The 25,190-nt window shown below is 37.2% G+C and overlaps 1 protein-coding gene across 1 annotated transcript in view; it reads left to right on the forward strand.

Annotated features, from left to right (window-relative positions):
• CACNA2D3 (calcium voltage-gated channel auxiliary subunit alpha2delta 3) overlaps window positions 1-25,190 on the forward strand; it is a 466,721-nt gene that overhangs the window by 49,727 nt on the left and 391,804 nt on the right. The window lies entirely within an intron of this gene.

The raw sequence follows: 25,190 nt of genomic DNA on the forward strand, positions 1-25,190 counted from the left end.
AACCACCCCAAAACACCTAAACCCAGGAGCTGTATGTAGTGAGATACTGAGGACCACTTATAAGATGCTGATTACTCTCAGTTCTCATTTACTTAAAAAGATGTTGGAGGCACCCAGCATGATGTGTGTTTGGAAACACGCATATTAATGGATAGCGGTGAAAATACAAGTATTCAAAATGAAAAAAAAGTCATCATAGCTTAGCAGTGTATTATTCGCTCAGTATTAACACTTATGCTTTCCACAAAGAGTTAACTTCTCTCCACCCCTCAAGAGTACATCAATAATGCATTTGAAATTCCTTACTGGTAATTTTATCATTGGTAGCAGTTTACTGTGCTTTAATGCAAGTGTTGATAAGAGTCTGTCTGGAGATGATAACAGCCTCTTTTCTGTTCCCGTGGCCATAATCAGAGATGTGTTTGTCTACTCATATTGCTCATGGAATCTTAGCTGAATTAAGGAGGTGGCTGTGACACGCTCCTGCAGCCAAGCAATTTAACCAGCTCCCCTATTCCCTATGTCTTGGTGACTGTAGGGAATAGGACTTAGTTCCTAGTGTTCCCCAAATCCCAGGGAAAAAAAACGGTTTTAGAAGCATCATTTGGTAACAGTGTTAGAACAGAAATGATTAGGAGATGAATGGAGCTAGGTATTTAACTTCAAAAAAACCCCAAAACTTTTCTGAGGGTGTTTTGCCTATAGAGTAGCATAAAGTTAATATGGAAGGACCTACATTATTTTGCTGCATATTTAATTTCTTCCAAACATGGTGATTTCCAGGAGGAAATGACAGGAGGCTGGCTTGAGCAGATATCCTACAGTGTCACCAAAATGCCAAGTATCTTTCTGCTGTCTCTAGGTGTGGGTTGCCACTGACCACTGTAAAGGACGAATGGTGAGGGCTGCTGGACATGCAGGCAGCAGTGGCTCTTTGTTTCTCTGGTGCTCCATTCGTCATTTCCAAAGAAAGGAATGAGCTTCCTACTTCAGTTGAAGTCCATGCAGCTAAACCCTTTCTTTAGCCGGTGTGACACTTCCATGGAAAACAGACGACCTGTTTCTGCCTTTGCTGTATTTAGTAGAAAAGGTATTTAAGCAGAAGATGAATTGGACATCTAGTTCTGCTTCTGAATGCTGGCTGGACACTCGCTTGTGCTAACTCTTGAAGGAAAGAAATTGTATTGAATTTTTTTGTTTATTACTTTGAGTCCTTAATGCTTCAACTTTTTAAGTAAGTGCTGCTGGTTAGTTGACAGTGTTTGTTTAACTCTGATAAGTACTGAATTTTCCAGATCTGTCCATCATCAATGTAATATTATTCAAGCAAAAGTTTGTAACTAGCATCAAGTAGCATAACCTCACTCTTTCTTCAAAAGTTATCTTCACTGTATTTTATGCAAGTGACCAAAGCTCAGATATCAAGTAGCTTTGTAAAAGCAAGTATCTGTTCCCTCTGTGGTTTGAATGCTGGTGTTGCACACAGAGTTGCTCCCACTGCATTCAGTAACAAAGTTCTTTGATTTCAATAGTTTCATTATAAAGAGAAACACATGTCCATTCTTTTGCATACTGTATAAAGTGAGGAAACTTATGTTCAGCAGTGATTTCCATACTGTTAGAAAAATAGGAAGCTTAAAATCTTTACATAATTTTCAATGCTTTTCTAACTTGCATCTGTCCAATTAGTTGGTGGATTTTAATTCAAAATACTCTTATAGTGGAGAATGACCAACAATATTTTGTAATTGCTTTTAGCAACTATGTATTAGAATAATTACAATATTTTACATTTTTTTAATGTAGGTTTTTAAGATTTGGGGCTGTATTTTTCCTGTTACATGCTGTTCTGACTGTAGTGAAATATTTGAAAGAATACGGACAAATATCACTTTCTGATGAGTAAACTGAAAACATAACAGACTTCTGCTTTATCCCACAGAATGCAGCCTATATTCTGATTTTTCAAAAATTACTTTTAATACTTAGATATATAGATAATGGAGAAATTCTAAAGGAGATAAATAATTGCAGTTATAGACACTGGAATATTATCATTAACTTGACAGGCAAAAGACTGTTCCTAATAACTGTAAGAGTTGCTTGCATGCAGTGCTAGATTAAGCTGAGATTGCAAAATGTTTATTGCCCCCTTGCCCTTAGCTTTTCTTAGAAATTACAGCTCCTGCAAGATGGTAGAGAGGAAGTGGAATAACACCTAATATCCTCTGTGCAACTTGATGATTTACAGCTTGTATTAAAATCCTGAGCTGTGAATTGTGATGTTGAAGAGTATTTAAATGTCTTGTCCAGAATCCCTTTGGTGGAACTGAACAGACAGCTGGAAGCAAGAATCACTTAAATCCTGTCTCTTCTTTAAAGTTTTGTTTGCAGTGCGAATCCAAATGAATATTGAGTTTGGATGATAGCATGGAGGCCCCATCTCTTTAAGGTTGTTCTCTTGCAGAAACCTGAGAACCCAGCAGAACTGAGGGTAGCCTGGCTTTAACTGTACTAAGTCAGTATTTCATGACTGTCATCTTTTACCTGATTTCAATGGTTTTTGTAGGGTGACAAAGCTTGCCTTTGGCTATTTTTAAGGGCTGAGTTGGTTTTGACTGTATCAGAATATAAAGTGTATGTCAATGAAATAATTGCATATATTTTTATTAACTACATTTAGAGGGTCTAAATTCTAGCATAAGCAAATCTTTAGATGTATTCTGAATCATTCCTGCCTTAAATGAGAGGAAAATTGGCTCTGCTACGTATCCAGTTCTGTTCCATAAACAATCATGGAAATGCACAATTTTCTGAACATGAATAGTCCCATTGGCCCCAGCAGAAATGTTTAAAGGGTTAGCAACTAAACTGATTAAGAGCTGACTGATGTAACTGTAAGGCTACAGTCACCAACCATAAAGCTCTGTGTTTGGTCCCAGAAAAGCTAGTGGGGAGCACTGTCAACTGTTATAATAGCATCTGTATTCTATGAATCCTAACCAATTACAATATAAAACAAGTCCTGAAATAACCTAAATGCCAAAATCTAAGATCTCTGATAAAATAATCATACTATAGACATAGGCCTTTCTCTGAAAAGACACATCAATTTCTTTGTAGCTCAATATTGTTGAGAATATTATGTGGAAAACATGCAGCGACTATCATGAGGACTAGCAACATAAAATAACAAAAGACACAATCTTTCCTACTGTGCCTTGAATTGATTTCAACAAAATGAACCTATTACAGAATTGCCTTTAGTCTTCATTAATTGTGTGTTTTAATTCCTATGTAAGTATGGAACTGCAAAAAGTAAAGATAAAAACCAGTATATAAACTGGATCTTCTTAGAAAGGTCTATCTCAGACTTCCTTGTTTTCCCTGAGGCACACAGCTTTTAGTAACCAATCAGTGGCCCCTGTATGAAATTTACTCTACCTGAAGTTACAGTATAATACCAGACAGAACCCTGTCCTTGTGCCAGTAGGTAGTCCTATATCTTTAACGTTAGGCAACTCTTTGATGTGTGTTTGCTGAGCAGTTTGAAACCTGCAGGAAGAATTTGCTGGTGATAAAACATTAACTGCATGCAGGCTTGTAAGACAGTAGGATGAATGAGATATGCTATAAAATCCATGTAAAATATATGTTCAAACTGAAACACAACTCTCTTCAATTTTTTAAACTTTTTTTTTTTTTTTTTCTAAAAATATTATCAGTGTAATGCAATGGTAATATTTGAAGAATTTTTAAATTATGCTTGATATTTTTAGCAATGTGCAGTGTTTCCCTTAATCCGTTTTAATAGGATTTACAATCCTTTTTGATCAGAAGCTTCAAGCCTTTCTGAATCTTCACTGAAGCTATAGCTGTAGTAAAGCCAAAAAGGGTTGGTATGAATTTGGCTCGTGGTCTCTTGATGCAATTTATGTACATTCCTACCAAGGGAAATATCCCAACACAATATTTCTAGTATGGATCACACTTTTTGTAAATAAGTGGTCTTTGATAAAGGTTTATAGTTAATTAAGTTACTATATATTTATGTCTCATTTCATTAGAGTGTTTTTTGTTTAAGATAACATTTTGAGATTGATCAGTAAATTAAAATTCATTTCCAGGGCTAAAAATGTTAAAACTGGGTCCTGTTCAGAGCATTTTACATTGAGTCTCACACAATGAAGTGGTGATTCACAATAGGATATGCTGCTTTTGCCAGATATTTTCTTTAACAATTTGCTTCAGTTTAACCTTCATAATCAGATGTGAGCACACAGTCTTGTTTCAACCAGGTTGTCTGGATGCATCCAGGCTCCTCCCATCAGTAAAATCAAATGCAGTTCGACCAATTTAGAAATAAGGCATAGGTACATCTGTCCTGATCATCAAGTTTGATCACAGTACACAAACTTTCAATAGAAATATAAGTGTATTAACAAAAACGTGCTCTCAATATGATGTAAAAGTACCCTAACCATGTGATTATATAGCTTGTCCTCAATACATTCCTTTTTGCAAAGTTTGCTTGAGGTAGCTTTTAAAATTTTTTCTTAAAACTGGTATTTGAAAAATTCAACCAGAATCAGATTGAAAATCTTCCTATTGCAATTATGAAAGAAATCAGATAATTTATTCTTGAGAAGCCTAGAGGTCATGAAATTAGTATTGTGTGAAATTTCGCACCTTTTGACCACATAAATTCTGTTCTTTCTTTTATTTCAGGCAGACTTTAAAAGTTAATTTAAAACTATAAAATCACCTCTAGGTTTCTTCTGCATAATAACCCTGAGACATCCTACAAGGCATTGAAGCGATGCCAATTGATACAGAGTGCAATGGACAGGAAAAATAGTCTATCAAATGCTCTGCTTCTCTGAATAGGGAGAGGAGAAAAAAAATCCCTCTGGAATCTTGAATCAGTCCTCTGCAGATGCTTGGGGAGAAAATGAGCCTTGTATCCTTCTAAGGAACTCACAGATCCCAGTTAATATATGACTCAAGCCTGGGATGGTGCAAATGCCCTGAAAACGTCCAGTTTTCTAGTCTAAATATTTATGGCCTATCAGATGATGTAAGCAACATCTCACCTGTTTCAAGTTGCTGTAGTTACACTGAGCATGGTTCAGTTTATAAGCCTGTCCATTGAGATAGTCTCACTGAGATGATTTAGGCTAATGATAAGAAGTAGTTGAAGGCAAGACACTAAGCATGAGGTCCTTGAACTCCAGAGTTAAATTGTGGGTAGAGAGCTTCACTGGCTGGTGTTTTTGAGGAGAATGTTTGTGACATTGGCATGTGAGAGATTGCACGTTCTGAAAGAAAGCTTAGAAGATTGATTCTGTCTGGTGCTTGGAGAAAGTATCAAGGAGTGGTTGGCAAGGATAATGATTTCTGTTGTTGAACTCTTTCTGTGTTCAAAGAAAGGATTTTGCAGGTTTTTTCTTCACAAAGAGGATTATATTTAAGATACCTCACTTGACTTGATTTTTCCCATGTGGGAAAAATAAGCATTCTTTTCCTGAAATGTTGAGTGGGTGTCTTTGGCCCTTCATCCATATAGGACACCCTTGGGCTACATAAGTGCTGTAGAGCTTTGCATGGGGATGCTGGAGTTATGTTTAGAATCTTGAATAATGTTCTCTTTGTATGCTTATTTCTCCTTATCTCCATAAATATTTTTACGCTGTTGTATCTGAGATAAATGCAAAGTGCACCACAGCCAAACTTTTATTATTAGCTGATTAAAATCTTAGAGTTTTGTTATGAAGTCTTTCAAAGTTGCTCATTGATAACTTCAGAACAGCAAAAGTAGAGAATCTTATTATGACTTTCTGCTTTCTCTAAAATGTCTTAACTAACAGTGACAGAGGCTTTGGAACAGTAATAGTGCAAGAAAAGGTTTTATTGCAGTGGTTGTCTTTTGTTGTTGTTTGGTTTGGTTTTGGTTTTTTTTTTTTAAAAAAACCTATCTTCTGCTGTTATTATCTGCATATCCTTGGGCCCAAAAAGCACTGAGATGAATGTCATTAAAGACAGTGTATTCCCAGCTGTGCCAAGCACAATATTCTAGACATTTTCCTGTGCAGTTGAAAAAGTGTTTAAAGTGGTATTGGATCTATTTGCAGCAAGAATGAACCAGAGGAGGCAGTGGGGAAAATACTTTGGGGAAAAAAAGCTTGTAAACTGAAACAAATACATATTTTTCCCATGAATTTTGTAATAAATGCAGAGTTGTTACAATAATTTAGATAGAAAAGGTTTTGCTGTCTAATCTGATATAGGGCTCTAGTCTATCCCCCTCACCTTATTTATCCCTTTTAGGGGAAAAGTAAATAGGTTATTGCTGGGAGATGTTTTTTGGAATCTGAAATCTGCTAAGCGGATTCTTGTATTGCAGGTCACTAAAGTAACTTAGAAATTTGCTGTAAAGTCTGTTGTATTCACTAATGAGCTCTTGTTACATGAACACTCTGTATGCTAGATATTTTCTTAGTTCAAGCTGTGATGATTGCCAAGATTATGGTACAAACGAATTTTATTGCATATTTAGACAATTTCAGTCACAATATATTGTGAGGGTGCTCTAAAATGTTCTCCTAACTGTAGGAGAGACTACAAATATGTGGTCTCATTAAGCATGTGTTAGTTGAGTATAGCCTGTGTGAGAGAATAACCTGGCATCATATTGTCTCAATAGACTTAACTTTCTGAAAAGGAAGGAGTTCTAGATTATCACTGTACTCAAATTTCTAGTTTTTACATCTATAATAATGTGTATCAGTTACTCTTTAATGTGCAATTAATTCACTCTGTACAATTCTATAATCAAATGATTTAATTTGCCATCCTCTTTAAAAATCATAAATTGAATATTTGCAGAATATAAACCAGTGTTGAATTGGATAAACTTGGTTTAAAAGGTCTATCTCTATTTCATACTGCCCATGATTACTAAAAAGTATTTAAGAACATAAAGAGGTAAGTGCCGAGAAATCCTGAATTCTGAAGCAATAGAATTGCCATCGGCGATCTGCCCATCCCCATCCCAGAGCCAGAATAAACCTGTGTAAATGGGATTGTGTGATTCTGTTGGGAAGGCAATTAATCCTTTGGGGGAGAGAGAGAGATCTATTAACATGCAAATGAAGTTCATGACATGGTCAGCATATTTTACAGGGTTGTGTGTCACTAGCAAACATTTCCATTGGAACAAAGCTATTTTCAAGAATTTGCAGGAAAATGAAGTTCTGAAAAAAGGATTTTTTTTTTCCAGTAGCAGATGATACTTTCAAAAGTGCCCATTTGCTGCTTGTTTTGGACTGTAAGCTCTAGCAATGTATGCATTGAAGCAGTCTGCCTTCCTGGCATGAGTGCTGCCAGACTGATACAACTTGTTCCCCTGGACACTTTGGCACCAAGGAATTGAATCTTAAACTGTTGTTTCTTTGTCCCACACCATCAGAGAACTATTAAATGAAAGGCACAGACCATGCACTTTCTCTTTTAAGGGCTAGTGCATTTCTAGTTAGTTGTGGGAAGGAGGTGTGAGGATATATCTGGGGCAGGTGGCCAAAGTACGTGCACTTCCTGTGAGAGGCAGTGCAGGCAGACAGGGTAGGCAGCTGCAGAGGGTTTTGGCTGGCATTGGCACTGCCCCATCCCTCTGCTCTCTCCTGCCCTCTCTGTTCTTTCCTCTGCCCTGGGCTTCTCTAGCTTCTTCTCCTAGATGATTCCTGCCTCAACCACACACTCTTTAGCTGCCTTTGCTGCTCCGCTCCCAGTGGCTCCTCAACAGAGTGCCTTTCCTCTGCATCCCATGTCCTGCCCCTTATTTTGATCCAGTGATCGGAGGCAAACACCTCTCCTCCCCCAAACAAAGATGTGAGCCAGAACAGGGGCATCAACTGCCTCTAAAGAATCTTTGACATGCCCCCAACTCCCAATAACACTGACATTCCCAAGTCAGATGGGCTCTGAAGTCACCAAGACATTCTTAATACTCTAGATTTTTATGAAGGGACTCTGACATGTATTCTGTTGGCTTGATCTTCCCCTTATGAATTTCACTAAAGGATTTGTAAACTACAGAAGTGTGGACTCCTCTCAGCAGTGTCTCTGGTTAAGCTGGAGACTACCAGCTCTTTGCTGAGATCATCTCACGCCTCCCCTCAACCACACACTGCCTCTTGAGCTGCTTACTCCACAGCTTTCTGAAAAGGAGCAATCTCCCTTCACCTCCCCAGTCTCTGTTCCAGCTGTTAGCAGATTACACCAGCCTCAGTTCTTTTTGTAAATGAATGTTGCACACAGCCTTTGAGGCAGCCTACTCAAAGCCATGCTGCCTGTCACAGCAGTAAATGCTGTCCCTTGACAAGGAAATTATGCTGATGTGCATCACTGGGTAAAGAGCTTTGGTTGGAGAGGCTGGAATTGAGAGGAAAACTCAGAGTGTGCGAGCAGAGTGCTGAACTGCAAATCTTTTGTCCTCTGCAGACTCTTTGAAAAGCATTGAGAATTATTTCAAAGTATTTGGTCTTGTACAACTGACCAAGAGTCAGGCCAGATCCAGTTTTGCCCAGACAAATTTTCATAGGCAGACTGGGACTTCAATGAATAAGCACACACAGGCTAAGTATGGAAGAAAACTGACAAAATTGTCAGTACCCATTAAAAGGTTTTGATCTCCTAAAAAAAATCCGTGTGAAAGCAAACAAATAGTTGTGGGATAAATTATATTTTATTTCCTTAGTAAATTTGCTTTATATTTATGGCTCAAAAACACACCCTGAAAAGCAGGGGCAAAACTTACTGAATACAGTCAAAGAGGTATGAAAGACATTACTTCTGTACAGAAAATCCCAGAGCTTCCAGTAAGCATGGTAAAGTGAGGAGCAATAGAGTATGAAGGGGTTTAAGTTAAGAGATTAAAGAAAACTGCCATTCTGTGGTGTGATACAGAAATTGTTTTGCCCATAATGAAACACTGTTGTTTTCAGTAGCACTGGAAGGATTTAAGTGCCTTTTACATTCTTCACATACAATGTCAAGAGATGGAATGAACTGTTGAGAGTGTGCGAATTAGCATAGGAAAATAGTTTGTCAACCTAATTCTGTGGTCATAGTAATTAGGTTAATATTTTTGTTAATAATTTTGTGATACTGTTTTGTTAATATTTTTGTGATTGACTGCAGCCTTCATTGAAACTAAGGTCTCTAGAGAGAAAAGACACCAGTACTTAAAATGTCTCTGATTCCTGAACAGCAGCAAATATGACTTATTACTGTGAAAATAAGGAAGGTGCTGAGTAACTGTTGGGTGTCCAGAAGAGCTTGTTCCAGTACAGTGGTCTTTGAATTTGTGTAAAATGTAGCGGGCTACTTTTTAGCAGTGGTTTACAAAAAGCTGGGCTATGACTTAATGTAATAAATGTGCTTGTTTCTTAAGTAAGACTTGAGGATTTGAAAATAAATGTTAAAAGTCTGAGAGTGTCTGAAATGCTTTTCATGAAAATCCAGTTTTAAAACAACTAATATAAAAGGTTTGATTTTTTTCTTCCACTTAAAAGAATATTTGCATCTAGTTTTAATTTGTCTTGCTATATAAGTCATATTTTGATATGAAATGACAATTTTGTAGCATAACATAGTTCAGTAATATTCAGCCATATGTAGTAGTTGAATATTACTTATTTAATACGTTATTTGATGAACATTGACACTATTCCTATGTTTTATAAAAGGAGCAGAGGTATTTTAGTATATCAAACAATGAAAATGTAAGAAGGAAGAAAAAGTCATTTGAATTATAATGAAGTGGTATAAAATTCACAGTACATTAGTTTTCATCTGTGGGATCTTATAATGAGTATTATTCTGCCAGGCTAAAAATTAATGTTGTGAGGAACTCCCCTCAAGTGCTTTGTGATGTTTCATATCTTTTGCCATGTTAACCATCATAGGGTTTGACCCTAAGTTCCCAAATGTGTCTCATTAAAACAGAGGTTTCTGCTTTAGTTTAAATAATAAAATTACTGTAGCTGATTGTCTCTGTCAGTTTGTCAGTGGGATGGAAATCTGTAAACCTCTAGGTTTTTTACAAAAGTACCTTGAGAGCATCTATACGTGCCAAAGTAACTTTGTTGACATCTGTGGTACCGTACAAGAATAAAATTTTATAGTTGCATTTTCTGCAGTTCTACAAGTACAGAGCTATTTCACAGAACTGAGAGACAGCATGCAGAAACTAAATCACCATCAGTTTGCACGTTGAGCACTGGATTTGAAGGGTACAAAGCAACTCTTCTGTTATCTTTACATTTCAAATTGGTTGTGTGTGTTGTCTTTTGAAACTGAAGATTCAACCCATTTACCTTCATACAGGTTGTAGAAAGTTCTTTCTGTAAAAGTCATGTTAAATTGTGGAAGATGATCTCAGTGGGTAGAATCAAGACACTAAGCGTTTCTTTTTCAAACAGAAGATGCAAAGGCAAGTCTTTTTAGGGGTGTATTTTCTTAGGAGGTTTGTTGGAGTACATAGGATGCAGCTTTTGCTTTTATTCACAGTAATTTTCAGCTGTTGGAATTAGTGTCTGGTTTTCTGAGGTTCTGTTAATGATTCACATCTACATCTGGAGTTATAAAATGTTGTTGTATCCATAGAAATGTTTCCTTGATGCAAAACATTGAGAACTGAATAGAAATAAAATAGCAATTAAATATAATAATTTTGCATTAAAAGCATCATTACAATTGCAAAATTGCACATTTGAAACTAAAGCTTGTGAGACTGGGACCATCCTGTGCACTGAAAGTAACTGTGATCTCATGAAGTAAGATGAGCAGAGTTAAGTTTACATCATAAAGTGTTCATACATGCCAGCTCAAATGCTTTTACTACTGTAAATTGAGCTTTTCTTAGTTTGCAAGTGCTTGAGTTTGTCGACTAAATTGTTTTTTTCAGTGTATCTTCTTCATTTGCTCTTTCCCTGAGGGTTTTTGTTTGCTCCTTTTTAAAGATAGAGCCTCAAACAGATTCTTGTGTTTCCAATTGTAAATATCCTTTGTGATGGGTGGATCTAAAATGGCTGCTTCGGTTGAGAGTGCTTAATGTTTAGGACTGACGGTAGTGGCTCGTACTTGAGAAGATGATTGGACTAGAAAAACAGATGGATGGGGCTGCCAGCTGGGTCATTAAGTTACTGTGGTCCTGTGCTGCTCCTATGGGGCAACTTTGGCCTTGGGTGTCTTTCTGCCCTTCTTGCAGCTGCCCTGGTCCTTCCCAAGCATTTCCAACACCTTTGTGGTAGTGCTGTTGGTAGTGATCTTAGTAACATCTACATTAGAAATCTACAGTTTTTGTCTTCCAGGTTAACTTTTATAAGGTGACAAAGTAAAATGCTCCTGAAAAATCCAAGCAAGAGAAAGGAGAAACTCTTCCCATATTACTGTCAGTATCTCAGTGAAAACTAGCACAACACTGTAGCCTGTTTTCTTGTCCTTGGAGAATATCAACAGCTTTTTGCTGCAAACAGTAGCAGTTCTAGTAGGAAAGATCACAAGAGTGTTTTATTTAGGCAAACCAAACATAGGGGTTGCAGTCTTTTCCTCCTACACAGAGTTGGATTTTGTTTCCTCTTTGTACCCAGGAGATTATTAATTCAGCAGGAGGATGGTGTCGTAAAAATGCGAAGCATTTAATTTTTGCTTTTACAGAATGTTTTGGAAAAGTCAAAATTCAACCTTCGAACTTTGTCTCCAAACACTGCTCCTGTTTCAGAATTGACATCTGTATTTCCTTTTCAAAATAAAAGGACAAGGGAATAACCCATCTTGACCCAAGCTGAAGTAATTTATTTAGCCACTGAACTGGGAAGTCTATTGTTTGAATAACTTCTGTAATATGAGCAAGACAATACTGGCAAGAAAACTAAGATAGAATGAAAATCATAAACTTTTCATATGGTGTATGTTTTATTTACTTATTTTAACATATTTGTTTTAGAGCATCTCAGAGTTCAGTTATGTGTAGTTACATATGGGCAACGAAAAGACAATTCTAAGCCCCAGAAGTCAGCAGTCTAAACATAACATGAGAAGAGAACAGCTGGACACTGCAGCAGCACAGGCGCTCTAGGAAAGAGTGAAATAATTGTGATTAGCATGATAAGTGGTGGTCACAGCACACCAGCTGTCTCACCAACATATGAAGCAAAGTTTAAAGTGGATTAGATATTCATGAGTTTAGCTTCTCTGATTTACTGTCCTAAAGCTTACAAGTGGATCTATTACTGGTCAGATGGGTAAATGAGAAATTATTAGTGGCTGAAGTAACATAAGAATGTATCTTGGCAATGTGGCTGAGAAAAGTCCAAAGATAAGAGGATGACAATAAAGAAAACTGTTTGTGTCTTTAGATGAAGTGAGTTTCTTTGAACCAGCTGAGTTAATCTACATTTACGTGTGCTTCATAGTAACACACAGTAAAACCTGGAATTGGAGAGACAGTAAACGTAATGGAACAGCTTATTTAACATAATACTCTGGGTACGGAAGGAGAAAAAATAATTTGCAGGTGAAGCTTTGCTGTCATGCATGGTACGCTGCAGTTCGCAGTGCAATGCTTATAGGTGCCTAGGCTGGCCATGTTCTATACTATTGATGTTGGAAAAAAGTATATTTGTCTGTGTCAGATGAAGGCTAAATTTAGTCCTGAATTAGTCTAATTTTGTTTCTCCCAGTCAGATCTTCAAACATCCATATGTAATCACAATTAAATGCGTTGTAGAGCTGTGTCTTACATGTCACTGTGAGTGATTATTAGTTTTCTCTTCCACATAGGCAATTTTTGTGCAGAAGATGAATAAGACTTGTTCTTCCAAAGTATAGCACCAGGTACATAAATTACACTTGCTAACTATTCCCATTAGTGTTTACTTTAAGCATGCTATTTTAATTACTATTAGTTTAGTAGTTTACCGACTAAAATGCCTTAAATAGTATGCTTGCATGTCTAATTAGGCATTTAGATGAACAAGCCTTGTAGTTTTTTGGAAGCATGGAATCTTCCTCTCCTGTGTCTGCAAATAGTATTGCATACAGAGTCTTACACAACTAATAATTTCTTCCCTTTCAAATGCCTCTGATTCAATACACACATAGCAAGAAATATTTTCTGTGGCAAGTGCATACTAGCAGGACAAATGGAATGTTCTTTATTAATATTTTTTAATTTCTTCCTATTTACTGTAGTTTTAAGACAAGATATGTCAGCCTCAAACTAACCCTTGAATTTCTTCAGATAAATTATGGTGCCCTGAAAATGAGCATTGAAAATTATTTTACAAAAATAAGTAGATTATTTGTTTATTGTAATGTCGTACAGGGAAAAATGTAAGTCATTAACATGAGTATTCAGAAAATATATTCTAAATGAAAATTTTTACTTCTTTCACACTAAAAATCATAAAGTCTTCATGTGGCTATAGGGATAAAAAGCAGAGCAGTTAAACGCTGCAAGCTATTTCTACTGAAGACTGGAATTTTAGCACTGTAACTCAAACTGCTGCTTTCAGTGAAGTCTGAATTCCAGGGAACTACTGATTCCTTGTGATTTCTCCTTTTCTCAAAAGGAGAAATACACAAGAACTCCATGGTAAAGGACAAAGTCTTGATGGGCAGAGATTTCTTATGTTGCAGCTAGCTTTGGAGAATAACCTGTTTTGTTCCAATTTTCACAAGTTTCATAAAAAGACCATTAATGTCAATATGGAATATGAGGCTACGACTAGTCGAGTATAAATTTCTGCTACCCTGAATTCTAAAATTTTTGTACTGTTTGTGTTAAGAAAAGGACTGAAGTTGATGCAAGTCTTGCACTGTAAACTTTTAGGCATTTTCAATCTTAGTTTGAATGGGTTGGCTACTGTGCTTTTTTAAATGAATTTCAAAATGCTGAGGCATTTGAGAACAATTGGAGGAGAAAAGTATGTTGCACTGTAGTGAAAAACAGTAATTCTGCACTTTTGCTTAGATTCACAAGTTTATATTTACATTAAAAGAATTTTTAATGCTGGCATTAAAAGCTGAAACTGCCGTTGCACTGTAAACAGCAGTGAAAGGTTATACAACTTGGAGAGGAAAAAGTAGAAATAGCTTTGAAATTGCAGGTACACTGAAGAGCTGAAACTTCCAAATTGAAATTGTATTGCAAATGGAATTGAGCGATAAGTTTGCATCATGAGTTTGTAGACAGGCTAGCTTAAATTTGTTTTCAGAATCTTTCTGCTTAAATTGCATTTTATAACCACCTTATTCATAAACAACTGCTTTAACTGGGTAGTAATTAATATAATGGGCAGATCTGCTCAAATATTATACATACTTCAGTAGTTCCAGTGAAATAGTATGATTTGAGCCTATCGTCTTTCCTAGATAGTTGACTGATGAGAAAAAAAGAACATCCCAGCAGGCAGTTTAAGGAAAAGAAAAATGTGTATTTTATAGTAATCCTTGTAGTAAAAAACTAGAAGTAATTCTTGCCACTTTGTATTGGTTCAGAAAAAGATGTTTCTCTTGTTTTGTACGCCATCCTTTAAAAGGTAGGGGTTTCTGTAAGGGTAAAGTGAAACAGGAGAATCTAGAAGATGATATTTAACAAATTTTAGGGAATAACAAAATATTGTACAACTTGATCACTTCTGCATAAAAACTTTTAATAGGTTTTAGTTTTTCATAGCTCTGAGCAACATCTGACAACTGTACTTTCTGCACCTGCTTCTACTTAATTTTCATATGGGGGAGAGGATAAAAAATCTGCGTATCCTACATTCAGCAGGTTTTGTCAACAAGGCTTGCTCCATGCATATAAAGCAAGAAACAGGTATTTATTAACAACATTTCCTGCTTTGCGCTCATTAGTATAAACAGACCTTTTCAAAAATATATGCACATTTTAAAATCTATGGCAAGTCTGCCACAAGTACATTAACTAGGCCAGAAGGAACATAAGATGCTGCAGAGCTTAATACTAGTTCAAATATTTGTGTAATTGGGTGCACAACTTCAGCTCTTCGAGTAGTTAAGAAAGCTAAAACAGTGGTTTGTATTTCAAATGCAACTATAAGTAGATTTCTGTGCATGTACTCACAATCTAGTATGTGTTTACACACAGTGTATGCTGCTATGTCTTTGATCTCACCCTTTTTAATGGAGAGGTAGCTAGTTGCAATAATTAATGTTTATGTAAAAACACATATATGTTGTTTTACATACAGTATATTTTGCTAACTCTAATGATGACTACACTGAAAAAATGCTAGTGGCTTTGTATTTTAGCATTTGTATATGTTTCAATAGTAAGTTGTTTTATTAATATTCAATTTTTTATTTCTTTCCTGATTTCTTGGAAGTATTGGTCATCCACTAAATCTCTCTCTTGCCTCTCTCTCACTGTCTCATATACCTGGACATATAAAACAAGATCAGGAAAGATATTCTTACTCAGATATGATGGTGTCATATCTGCTGTGCCAAGTGTTTAACCTTTTACCACAGCTTAATTCTCATGTAAGTGGTACTTTATGCCCATTTTGCAATAGATTAATTTTGCTCTTGTTGTTTTCAAATTCAGGTCTCACAGTGCTTGCAGTTGTAGTGCTGGCAAGTTTCTCAGTTTTGAAGGCTGCTTATGCTGTGGCTGAGCAGAGATGTCAGACATGCTGTCTTGCTATGAGAACATGATATGTTTATTACAAGGCAGAATTTTGTTGTAAGTCTCGAGCCTCAAGGAAGCAGGCAGTTTCTACCAACTTCTTTCATGCAGTGATGTGGGTTTTCTTCTGTATGTAATAAGCTGCTGTTTAGTCAGCATGAAATCCGAATCAGCAGTCAGCATAGGTGTGCATGCCTCTACCGGAACTGCCATTAAACAAAGGTTAGATCAACAAAATATTGTGGGAAGATAAAATTGTATTTATTAAACCATGTCTGTTTTGTTCGAAGCAGTAATATGAAACCGAATCTATAATAAGATATCTGTAGAATCAAGACAATTAACTGGAATAATAATTTGTCAAAAAATGCTAAAAAAACTTAAATGTTTTGCTGATTATTTGTAACAAATTCTGCATAGCTTTGCATAAACTGTAGGTGGGAGCTTCTGGGAGCATGTCCTTCGATGTGTTACAGGAGACTTCAAGGAGCTCTGTAGCCTCTGTTGCTTTGGTTTGCTCTCTGTTGGTAAAATGTTCCAGTAGGAAAATGTACGTAGGTGGTTTATAACCTGCTTGCAAATATTGGTCTAATCTGGCTCTTGCAAAATACAATCTAGTGGAAGGTAGTAACATTATGGAATTGTCTCTAAGCATGAATTACCTACAAAGAATTCTGGCCCTTTGAAATGAGCAGAAACCAGAAATACTGTGGCAGAAAGTTGTTCCAAATTTACTGAAATAAACTGAATTCCTTTGCTTTTTAGTGAAGATGTCTTACAATAATAGTGAAATCTTATGATAATTGCAAGTTACTAAACGGACATCTCCTTAATAACATTATCCGTCTGTCTTTATCAATAAAGATTGTCAGCATTTTTATTATGTTTGTTAATATGTAGTTTTATATAATAGTGATATAAGCAATGCAGGGAAGTAAGTCGTACTTCTTTTTCTCCTACAGCATAGCAAGCAAACCATGTCTTGCTGGCATTTTGAAATTACTTTTTTTTTTTTTAAAACATGATTTGTTGAAATAGAATGGACAAATTCTGTGCTAACGGTAGCACACAGACACCTAAGGCATCATTAGCTGTTTTTCACTGTCAGCTATTTTGAGCGCAAGGATTTTATGACATTCATTCACCAGCTGTGCATAGCTTTTGCTCAAGGAAGGTTTTCAGAAAACATAATATTATGATGAATTAAAAATCTAAATTATAAAGACATAAGGAAGTATGTATCCTGAGTGCAGTACATGCATTTGGTTGAGAGACCTGCCTCTGTGGGAGTTTCCCTGTAGGTTCTACGTGTCCTATAATTTATAGCTATTTCACAAACACTGTTTATTGTCATGTTTTGAAAGCATACTATCATAAAATTTTACCTGTATTTACAGAATAAACATTTTTGTTTAGGCTGCTTTTATTCCTGTATCTGAAGTCTGGGCTTGTAAAAGCTAGTCCTGCTGCACTAAGCCACACTCTGCACCCTTAGCACAGAATAAATATACGTGTATGGGGAACACAGAAGGAAAATACCTTTTCTCTAAAGAAGATGTGCCATCTGTTTTGCCTAGCTTTGTATTCTGTGTTTCGGAGGGAAGTTTTTTAAGCTTAATTTTTTTAATTTGGAAAGGCTTTTCCTGAGCTTTCCTCTTCTGCAGAAAGCAAGATGAATGGGAACAGTACAAGCTTCTGATCATTCATCTTTGTGATAATAGAATTAAATATATATTGGTGCATATTAAAAAGTCAGTATCAGAAGTTGTTTGATAGTATCTGAACTATTGCAGTTCCTTCCTGATTAAACTTTACAAAACTGTGACAGTATTTGTGTCACGTGGCTCATGCACTAAGACTCCTAGTTTTTTTTAATATTGCATTTGAGAGACTTTGCCAGCTGTTAGGTGCAGGAAATGATTAAAGCATCTTGGATGAGCGTAGATTAACTTTCTGATGATATCATTAGGGTGGAAATGTAATCCTCTTGAGGAAAAAAAACCAAGGCAATGTTAGTAAAGTTGAATTAAATGGAGCACAACTTAGAGGGTATAAATAGAATGGTATAGAGAAAAACATTTAGATATTTAAATACTTAAAAAGTTTTGTGTTCTCACTGTGTTGGTATTTGTGGAGAGCTCTGTATTATAAGGCCTGATTCTAAATGCACAGAGGTAAAAAAGAAAATTCCTCTTGACTTCAGTGGGGTGTGAAACAGATCCTATATAAGCTCATGGAGTTTCCTCATTACCGTCAATGGCAGACTAAATGGGGGCTGTTATTTAATATAATAATCGTCCCTTACTGTTCTTACTTTGCAAAATGTAATTTATTTTGCCCTAAGCGTTCTTGCTTCAAAATGTTTCATGTTGTTAAGTCCAGTCTGAAGACCTTCAATGATTTGCAAAAGATACTCTTGGCAATTAAAACTAAATTGAAGCAATTCTAGTTCTTTTCAGCCTGCAGTCAGAACTGAACCATACTGTTTGCATTGGTGCTTTTCCATGTTTCAGCTTATCTTTTCATCTGTTGAGATACCTCAATATTTATGCTAATGTTATCAGCAAAAGATTTAAAAAAAATGCTTCCAGATTGCTGTTATTTCTTATGTTGCTGCTTTACCATTGAGGATACTGTAGAATTGAGCTCAACCTCTGTGTTTAACCATAGCAAAACTGGAATGCTTAAGGTCGACCGCTGTATGAGGTTCTGGGAAATCTATTATCAGGCAGAACATTTCACACTTCAGTAAACTCCAAATTAATTACATTGATGGTACATGAATACCAAAAGAAAGTGAGCATAATTAATGCTACTTCAGCAAACATCAGAGGAAATATTAGTGATTTCCAACTGATGATAATGCTAATGTGTTATATAAAAGTGTTTTATTAGAAGTGGTATAATACTGTCTCTTACAGTGCCTGTGTAATGTGCCAGTTTATTAATTTAAATATGTTTTTATTGGCAATTTAAGATTATATCAGTATGGAAATATATTTTAATGTAGTCTTAATTATATGCAGTTCACTAGTAGGAGAGTTTGGGTGTGTGAGGACAGACAAATCTCAAATTAAACAGGAACATGTTATGAAGTCAGCAAAACTACTACCTTGGAATTCTGGAGGGCAGACTTTGGCCTGTTTAGGAGACTGTTTGACAGAGTCCATTGGGAGGCAGTCCTGAAGGACAAAGGAGCCCAGGAAGGCTGGTCATTCTTCAAGAAGGAAATTTTAAAGGCACAGGACCAGGCTGGTCCCCATGTGCCAAAAGATGAGCTGGTGGGGAAGACCAGTGGCCTGGCTGAACAGAGAGATTCAGCTGGAACATAGGCGGGGGGGTGGGGTGTGGGGTGTGTGTGGAATATGAGAGTTTATGACCTTTGGAAGAAGGGCAGGTAACTCAGGAGGATTACAGGGATGTCATGAGGTTATGCAGGGAGCAAATTAAAGGGCCAAAGCCCTAGAACTTAATCTGGGTACTGCTACTGCCCCTGAGCTGGAAGACAGGGATGGGAAGTGGAATGAAGTCCCCGTAGTCCAATGGTTAGCAACCTGCTACACCACTTAGACACACGTGTCTATGGGGACAGATGGGATTAACCCAAAGATATTAAGGGAGTTTCAGAAGTGCTCATCAAGCCACTTTTCAATGATTTACGAGCAGTCCTGGTTGACTGGAAGTTAGCAAATGTGACACCCATCTATGAGAAGGGCTGGAAGGAGGACCCAGGGAACTACAGACCTGTCAGTCCGACCCTAGTGCCACGGAATGTTATGGAGCAGATCATCTTGAGTGCCATCATGCAGCATGTGCAGGAGAACCAGGTGATCAGACCCAGTCAGCATGAGTTTATAAAGGGCAGGTCCTGCTTGATTAATCTGGTCTCCTTCCTATGACAAGGTGACCCACTTAGTGGATGAGGGAAAGGCTGTGGATGTTGTCTACCTGGACTTTAGAAAAGCCTTTTGTACCCTTTCCTGCAGCATTCTTGTGGAGAAACTGGCTGCTCATGGCTTGGACAGGTATACTCTTCGCTGGGTAAAAAACTGGCTGGACAGCCAGGCTCAAAGAGTGGTGGTGAATAGAGTTCAACCCAGTTGGTGACTGGTCACAAGTGATGTTCCCCAGGCCTCAGTATTTGGGCCAGTTATATTTAATGTCTTTATCAACAATCTGGACAAGGGAATCTAGAGCACTCTCAGTAAGTTTGCAGACAATGCCAAGCTGGGCAGAAGTGTTGATCTGCTTGAGGGTGAGAAGGTGCTACAGAAGCATCTGGACAGGCTGGATCCATGAGCTGAGGGCAATTGTATGAGATTCAACAAGACTAAGTGCCAGGTCCTGTACTTGGGTCACAACAACCCTATGCAATGCTACAGGCTTGGGGAAGAGTGACTGGAAAGCTGCCTGGCAGAAAAGGACCTGGGGGTGTTGGTCGACAGCTGGCTGAATATATGAGCCAGCAGTGCGCCCAGGTGGCCAAGAAGATCAACAGCATCCTGGCCTGTGTCAGTATTAGTGTGGCCAGCAGGAGTAGAGAAGTGATTGTCCCCCTGCACTCGGCACTGTTGAGGCCACACCTCATATACCTTCTTCACAGTTTTGAGCCCCTCACTACAAGACAGACATTGAGGTGCTGGATTGTATCCTGAGGAGGGCAACGAACATGGTGAAAGGTCTGGAGCACAAGTCTTATGAGGAGTGGCTGAGGGAACTGGGGTGGTTTAGTCTGGAGAGGAGGCTGAGGGGAGACCTTGTTGCTCTCTACAGCTACCTGAAACTAGGTTGTAGGGAGGTGGGAGTCAGTCTCTCCTCCCAAGTAACAAGCAATAGGACAAGAGGAAATGGCCTCAAGTTGCGCCAGGGGAGGTTTAGATTGAACATTAGGAAAAATTTCTCACTGGAAGGGTTGTCAAGTATTGGAACAGGCTGCCCAGGGAAGTGGTTGAGTTACTGTCCCTGGAGGTATTTAAAAGACGCTTGTAGATGTGGTGCTTAGTGACATGGTATCGAGGTGGACTTGGCAGTGTTAGGTTAATGGTTGCACTTGATGATCTTAAGTCTTTTCCAACCTAAACAATTCTATGATACCTTCTAGGGTATATAGTTCAGCATTGAGTGCTGATGCTATCTCAACACTATCTGTAATTCAGTGAGTGACACTTACATGAAAATATCCCATTAATGGTATTATGCTTTTTATTGTTTACAATCTGAGCCATAATGCATTCCACCCTGTCTATTGCAGAGTACTGTAAAAGCAGCCACTGTAAAATGAGCTGTCGGCATCCAAAATGCAGTTTCTCACCCAGAAACAATGTAATAAGAAATATAATTAGATTCTCTGATTAGCAGAACACAGTGAAATTATATAAGGTGTTTTTGAATTTTTTGCAGATGTTAGCACTTTATAAATTTGCATTGGTATCTTATTTCAACCACTAAGACTGACTTTCAAGCAACAGTAAGCAGGGTATAGTTAACCACTGAAGCAGAAATCTAGAGTCAATGAGTAATTATTAAGAGCTTTCCAGAATATTAGCTGTTTCAGTTGCTGCAGTGATGGAATAGTCTATTAGATATTTCTGTTTCTGGCAACTCCTGAGAATTGATTCTGATACGAAACAACGAGCCATTTTGATCAATACTGTAATTACTCTTATTGATGGATTGTTTTACAATGATAGTCATCATTGCAATATGTCTGCTCAGGAGGCATCAAGACTGTCCACTGCATGCAGTAATGCACCACAAATATCTGATTCAAATCAACACACTATTGAGACTGGGCTGACAAGCGTGAAATTAATTGTTCCACTTCATGTAAGACCTGCATTCTTCTTTTGAGAGAGTAATTTGTTGCTGTGTGTAGCCTGGGAACAGTACAGCCTCGGTGCCATGTTAGGTGTGGTGCTTTTGGTCTTTGTCTTTTCCCCACAAGATCAGTTCTTTCATCCTTTTAAGCATAAGCAAAGGAATTAATGACTCGAGTTCTGACAAAATTCATATCCTTTCAGGTTTTTGAGGAAGGAACTGCATGTCTTGGTAAGAGGAAAATAGGCTTTATGATCCAAGCTATTGAAAGGTTTTAAAATATAAGAGTAGCGCTAAGGTAAGAAAATCCCAAATCCTTTTATATGAAAGTATAGCAGAGTGCGATAGTATTTGGAACCTGACTTTTTTTTCATGTAAAATGTTGCATTGTTGCTATTCATTTTTTTTAATGGATGGTTATACTGAAAATGTTATCTTCAAATTGTCTTAGTGGAAAAACAGGGACTATGTTCAGTGAAAGAAAATATTTAGAAACATAAATATTGATGTACACTGCCATACCACTATGGTCTATTGACCATAGGGTTGAAGAAATGGCTTATTAAGTAATGGAAGCTAAGTAATGCAACAATTATTGTGATAATGCTGTGCAGGTTATTAGTGCAGTTCACAAAATTATGTTCCCTTTAATACTTTCTGTGCTTCTGCTTTAAGGATGATACGGTTCAGCTACAGGTTTAGTTAAAAAATATTCATACTATTAAAATATTTGAACTTAAAGGTTTTTAACTTTCTCCTATTCTGTTTTTTTTTCATTTTCTCTTTTTTTATGAACTTTTCTCTTTCAACGGAAAGGCAAGGGTCTATAATAAAGCTGGCACAGTGTGCATGCACCCATGCATCTCTGTTTACTACATCTGTTTAAAATCTAAGAAAATAAAGTCATACCTGGGTATGAGTAAACTGGTTTGAATATGGAAAATATAGAAATAGCTCTGGAAATCATTGGCCATTTCTCAGTCTACCATCCTGTATATCAATGTTGGACTTAAATGTTTATGAGGCTGACGCTAAGGTTTCTGTTGTGAACAGCTGGGAACAGCCTTCTTACAGAAGTGAGGAGCCCAGCACAGAGTCGCTGCTCTATTTTCATAAATATAAAAGCTCATGTCTCTTCTGCTTATTGGAAAAAAATGTCCTGTCTTAAAGCCACTGTTCGCTCATCGGCAGAGGAGATGGTCAATCTTTTTAAATACTGCTTATCTAGTTGACTTCAATGGGGTTTTTTGTGATGGTAATTTCAGTGCTTTAATCATAAGTTATGCAAACTGGTGGTGGTGGTGGGGTTTGTATGTCTGAAGTGACTTGTTCATCGTGTTTCAGTGTTGTAACTGCATAGCTTTCTTATGGTCTTCCCAGGGAATCTTCCAGCAATGGCACACTAGCAGCAAGTTTTTAGCGTACCCTAAGAAGATGCACAGATATGTTATTTTTCAAGAATATCACTTACCAGACAAACCTTTCTTCTTGCCCAAAAAAACTCTTCAAGGACTTGAGCTGCACTCTGATAGCTTTTATCATACTGACCCCATGAGCCCTCTTCCTCATCTGTTCCCTGTGCCACATGTTCCACGCTTGTGTCATGCCTTATGCTTTAGTGATGGGCAGTAGCATGGTAATACGTAGTGCTATCCTAATGTATTAAGTACCAAAATTATTAGACACTGATAATCTCAATAGTATCTATCAACAAACATCACAGATACTGTCTCCCTGAACCATGTAATCCAGCCTGGCCTCACCTTGTACCATTCAACTCTGCTCTTTGTCTTTCATAGCAAGTATTCATGTGTGCGTATCCCTCTGCTTTTGTAGTAACTGAGGTTAGAGTTGATGCCTGTTTGAAACCCATAACTCAGTTTAGGCTGGGCAGAGCCTGAGTAGTGAGAGAAAGGCAGTGGTGAACACCAGTGAGACTGCAGCCAGCGTGCTCCTGGGAGCATGAGATAACTGCTGAACTGAGACTGGTAGAAGTTCGCTTATGGGTGGTTTTCAGGCCTGGTCTCCAAATTTGGACTATAATGTCAATGGAAGGACCCCTAATGATAACGAAAGCAGAGTGTCCCTAAGTAAGAAATGGGAGATGTAGTGGTGTTGGTAGTGTTATGTTGCTGAATTTTGAAATTTTTTTAACTGTATATGCCTGAAAGTAACGACTGAGAGGAAATAATTGTAAATATTGTATAATATTAGGGAAAATTCAATAAGAGGAAATAATATCTAGTTGTTCTGATCCTTGTCTAAACCTACCTTGTAGTTAACATCTTGAGCCTTTCCTTTTCTTTCTCTGATGCTCTAAATTAACATTTCTCAGCTGTTCCTGTTGATGTTAAAGACACCTCTGTTAACAAGGATTCATTAAAGGAAAATGATCCAGCGTAAAATGACTGGAATGATGAGTGTTTCTTGTGACCAAAAATCTCTGCTTTTGCTGAAAAGGTGTTTCCTGAGTAAGCGTTTACAAAATATTGATGGAACACTTATCTAATGACAAAGCTGGTATTTGCAGTCATTAATAGTCTTTATGATAGAAAATATGAAAGGAATCAAAAATAGACTGAGGATGCATAGCTATCATAGCTATCCCATCAAATATGGGGTGAACTTCCACTCGACTTAAGCTGTGTCTAGTTGCATTGCGGTACTTGCATTGACTTGCTGTACATTTTTGTCTTTGTGATTAATAACATGCAAAGAATTTTAATGCCAAATATTGAATTTGCTACATAGGAATAACTGAGTGAACTTCTGTTTGCACAAGACTGATAATCTGGGAAAAAAAGTTCAGAACTTCTAACTGATCTGTGAACAGAGTTCATTTGCATCATCTCCCTGCCACTGTCTTTTGACTGTTTATCACTTAACAGAAGAGCTTATCTGGAAAGATTTTATAATAAGGTTATTATATACAATATTGAAATAATATTTAAGTGAAGCAAGTACTTGAAAGTACATTTAATTAAAACTTTATTTCATATTTATTTTTAAATCCACCAAAACCTTTTATTTGGATGTTACAAGTGTTCAGGGACTGTTTATAGAACATAATACCACTGTCAGTGAGCCTAGAGGTACCTCCTATGGTCTAAGGTTAGTACTGTGTATCAGCAGGTCTAGAATCAAGTAGAATTAAGAAGTGTTACACCCTGGAAAAAGTGGCTTGGTTAAATCAACTTCCCTGTGTGGAAAGAAAAAAATATTTTGAGTTGTGTGAAATAACTCAAACAAAATCCAAATCTTTTATGAAATGTTTGGCTCAAAACTTGTCCTGCGTTAAGAGGATTTTTTTTTTTTTTTTACTTGTTTGGATTTTTGGTTGCTTTCTGTCTGAAACAGTTTAAGTTTATACTGCCATCTGAAATTTAAATTGAATTTCTAGGATGTAGGCATGAATCAAAAACATATTAAGTAAGTCCAGGGCCAGTTGTGGCTCAACTCCAGCAAATCTAAAAAAACTGTCAGGGTTATGTTGCTCTGCTCTCTTCCCCGCCACCCACCCCACCCCCCCCCCCCCCGCAGTTTTGCTGCAATAGTTGGCAGGGATCTTATTCTTTCAATTATATCGTGAGACAAAACCTGAAATTCAATTGATTTTTGTGTTTTGTTATACAATTTCAGGCGTATATAGCTATCAAAG

The sequence above is a fragment of the Leptosomus discolor genome, chromosome 9 (genome assembly GCF_034619465.1).
Source record: "Leptosomus discolor isolate bLepDis1 chromosome 9, bLepDis1.hap2, whole genome shotgun sequence".
In the NCBI taxonomy this organism is placed as follows: Eukaryota; Metazoa; Chordata; class Aves; order Leptosomiformes; family Leptosomidae; genus Leptosomus; species Leptosomus discolor.